Source organism: Nomascus leucogenys, chromosome 11 (genome assembly GCF_006542625.1).
Source record: "Nomascus leucogenys isolate Asia chromosome 11, Asia_NLE_v1, whole genome shotgun sequence".
In the NCBI taxonomy this organism is placed as follows: Eukaryota; Metazoa; Chordata; class Mammalia; order Primates; family Hylobatidae; genus Nomascus; species Nomascus leucogenys.
Genome location: NC_044391.1, coordinates 34,391,155 through 34,395,863, shown reverse-complemented (window position 1 = coordinate 34,395,863; position 4,709 = coordinate 34,391,155).

Here is a 4,709-nt window from a genome sequence, read left to right as displayed (position 1 = left end):
TATTCCAAAATGCTTTATTCATCATACCACAATACGAAGCTTTTAATTTAAAAACAATCATATTACACACACACAGACAACATACACACACCGTATGTATGTATATATCACACATCTCTTTAAATTAAAAAAAAATAATTTTTCCTGGAATAATTAATGTTTTCATCTGATATCTGATATATCTGAGAAAAACAAATGTATTCTAGACATGGTAAGAATACTTTATCCTCTCTTTTATCTTTTTGTTGTTTATTTATGTAATACACAAATGTATTATCATAAAAGAATCACGTAACTCAGTTATATAGAACAAAACATGAAAATCACTTTACATTATTATAAACCTCTGACTTTCCTGGAAAAAAACCACTATCAACCATTTCAGGTATCCCTCTAACTGTTCCCCCTTTCCCCTGTTTTTGTGAACTATTAAATACCTAGGAATTTAATGTAGTCACTAACCTCCAAGGAATAATAAAGAATCTGCACACACTGACTGCAGGCTTCTACACAATACTTCTTTTGAAATTTTAAAATAATTGTATTAATATTTAGAATGTATAAAAACATATTTTTACAAAGTAGCAAATCCTTGTGTCCTGACCCCTTTGCTTAAGCCATGAAACACAACCAAAATATTTGAAAGTTTGTGGATACCATTTCCCCACCCAACTCCTCCATCCCAGAGGTAATTGCTCTTATGAAATTATGGTTTCTCATTCGTGTGCATTTATTTACATTTATAGATTAACAATGTTATCACTAAAAATGTATTTTTTTATATTTTAACTTATATTAATGGCATTAAAAACCTATATTCATTTACAGCTATCTTCTTTCCTTCTCATTCAAAATTATGCTTGCAAGTTTCATCAATGTTAATCCATTTAGTTGTAGCTTATTTATCTTCACTACTGAATAGTATTCCATTGTGTACGTGTGTGCGCGCACATGTGTGTATATATCCATACATATATCTTGATGTTTCCAATATTTACCATTGAAATAAAGCTCATATATACACCCTTCTTTATTGTGTAAATATTTCTCTTTAGAGCTCACAAGTGGAATAAGTTGGGACATGGGATGCATATGTCTTCAGCTTTGCCTAAGATAGTCAAATTTTACTCCAAAGGTCACCAATTTATCTCTCTACATAAGGTGCATGAGAATTCCCTTTGCTCCATATACTCCCTAAAAACTGTCTGACTTAAAAATTTTTTCACGAATTTGACTCATAAAAAATAATGCTTTTAAAGTACATTTTTCTGATAATTTCTGTAAAGCAATATCTCTCAATGATAAAATTTTGATACAAAAATATGCAAAGGTCACAAATTTATTAATATATGTTGCATAAAAGGAGAAAAAGTGCATATATTAAATATGATTCCATTTTGCTTAACAGAAAATTTAGATGCTTGTATAGTTGTTAACAAAAACCAAGAATTGATGCATTTTATGCGACCACTTTCAGTCTTGGAGACTACTGATTCCACTTTATCAATTAGATTTTTGTGATCAGAATTCTACTAGAAATTGTTAGAAACTTAAAATGTAATGATGTTATTTATATGCACACTATGTTGTATGGATTAAATCCTGGACAAAATTAGCCAAAGTAAGAGAAATCTATATGACATCAAATCTTAGAACCAATGCTCACAGAAATATCTTCTTTATTTGTCATTGCTATATCTAATAAACAAGAGTTTTGTCCATTTGTTTATTTGCTTGAATCATTTGGATTATTCTTGCAAGTTGTACTCTTCTTTTGCTGCGTGAACATTAACTTTGGTGGAGAAAAAAGGAAGTATGATGATCTACATTTAAATCTATTTTCTCTTTTTTTGCAGGTAGATTATTTAGTTCGAAAAATAGCCATATTTTTTAGTTCATGTGCAGATACAGTGCCACTGTTAATCTCAGTTCTTTAGGGCTTTTGAAACAACAATATTGACAGACCAAATGATACCTCTCAATACATACCACCTTCAGATACAACTTCAGCCCATGGCTGCCTCATTTTTTTATTTCCTGAGGTCATTTTTTCTTACTAAGAAATCTCCCCAGGCATCCAACCTTCCCATGATACTGGATAGCTACTTTACAAGAATATTATACAGGTTTATATACAAAATATTATACGTTGAATATTTTATATATATAAGAATATATAATATATATTTCCATAATCTTATTTTCTATAGTCTATATATTTTCCAGCACTCCTCTCTTCCTATATTACATATATACTAAATATTGTACAATGTGTATTCTTCCTTGTAAATATTTTATCAGCCAGATGAGGTTCCTTTGTAAGTCTGTTACAAACTTAATATTTATGATTAATAGGATAGACAAGTATTCTGAGAGCACATACTTACTTTTAAGAAACTAGAACTCTTTCAATGGTTTACAACCTCTTCAACTGTTTAAGATTGATGAAGACAACTGCATCAACTTTTTCCATGCAAAATTTAAAATAACACAAACTAGGAGGGACTTTGCTCAGAAATCACATAAAAATTATTAAAATAGTTATTAACACTCACCACTGAGAAGAGATGCTTTGGAGAACAAGGTAAAACCACCAGTCATGGCCACTACACCACTTACCTAACCACTAAACCAAGGCCCATATGTCTGAAAATATTTCTGCCCAACTTCTTACTATTAAAATCAAAAGGTCTTGTTCAAATTATCCTTCAAAGTAATGTGTGTGAGCATACACAAACACACAGACACACACGCTCATGTTTTTGACAACAATTTCTAGACTGTTTATTGAGATATTTTTTAAACGTTTAAAAACTTAAACTTGAGAAAGCATCTTGATGAGTCAAGCTATTTCTACCATTATTACTAGATTGTCCCCAAAACTAAATTCATGCATAACTGCATATAATATATAAAATTTTTTCTTTGTGTTAAATGCATCTTGATTTAAAATTATTATGTGCACTTGCATTTTCAGGTATCTTTCCAATGTTCTGACCAAATAATTCCTCACACACACATATATAATCTTTATGTTTGCAGCCCAACCACTCACCTCTGCAAATAGGCTACTGGCTATATTGCACAAACAGTCCTCAAATTTATTTTTTACAAGAGAAGAAGAACACGGTACCATAATCCTGCATATGTAACAATATCTCTCAATTTAAGAATAAAAGCCTCAGGATTGAACCACATCTATGTGTCAGATTGCTTTGTAGTAGAAACCCTGGCCACAGACAGTGTTTTAGGAGAAAAAAAAAAATGAAAACATTTATTATTTCACATTGCCAACAATATAAAACATTTTAAGTCACTCCATATTTTTAAAACAGTATTGCTGGCCGGGCGCGGTGGCTCACGCTTGTAATCCCAGCACTTTGGGAGGCCGAGGCGGGCGGATCACGAGGTCAGGAGATCGAGACCACGGTGAAACCCCGTCTCTACTAAAAATACAAAAAAAATTAGCAGGGCGTGGTGGCGGGCTCCTGTAGTCCCAGCTACTCGGAGAGGCTGAGGCAGGAGAATACCGTGAACCCAGGCGGCGGAGCTTGCAGTGAGCCGAGATCGCGCCACTGCACTCCAGCCTGGGCGACAGAGCGAGACTCCGTCTCAAAAAAAAAGCAAAAAAAAAAAAAAACAGTATTGCTATAGATTAGTACGTCGTGCAAATTTCATGAACTTTCATATTTTATGTTCTAATTTTCTCAGTACCTGAGGTTTTGTTCCAAAATAAAATCCAAAATAACAAGTAGAAAAACAGGCTCATTGTGATAATACAATTATCTGGTTCATTGTGATAATACAATAGAGTAATACGTACCATTATATATAGTCATGTATACGTATGAAGTTTCTTTTTTAAGACACTTTCCTATAATATTTTTAAAGCTTTCCATATCAAAGTAAGAGCTTGCATTTCTTAATGATAATATTAATATAGCATAAGAAAATGTGCTGGAATTACAATAATGCAGACATAAATCTATTTTCATTTAATTCTTCTATAGAGATACAACACGGCACGACAAAGCAAGTTATTTCCAAGGGCACTGCCCCTGACCCCTCCAGATCTCATGTCCTCACATTTCAAAACAACCTCAGCCTGGACTTTATCGTCCATATCACTAGCAGCGTTTTGAGCAAAGCCGTTAAACAAGTCTCCAGGAAGTTCCAAACTTTCCCACATTTTCCTGTCTTCTTTTGACCCCTCCAAACTGTTCCCATTTCTGCCTATTACCCAGTTCCAAAGTCGCTTCCACATTTTCAGGTATCTTTTCAGGAACACGCCACTCTACTGGTACCAACTTACTGTATTAGTCCGTTTTCATGCTGCTGATAAAGACATACCCGAGACTGGGAAGAAAAACGGGTTTAATTGGACTTACAGTTTCCCATGGCTGGGGAGGCCTCAAAATCATGGCGGCAGGCAAAAGTCACCTCGTACATCGCGGCAGCAGGAGAAAATGAGAGAGGAAGCAAATGCGGAAACCCCCGATAAACCCATCAGATCTCGTGAGACTTATTCACTATCACGAGAATAGCACGGGAAAGACCGGCCCTGTGATTTAATTACCTCCTCCTGGGTCCCACACACAACACGTGGGAATTCTGGGAGATACAATTCAAGCTGAGATTTGAATGGGGACACGGCCAAACCGCATCTGGCACCTAAAGCATACACCTGCTGAGCTCTCTTCTTGTGAAGG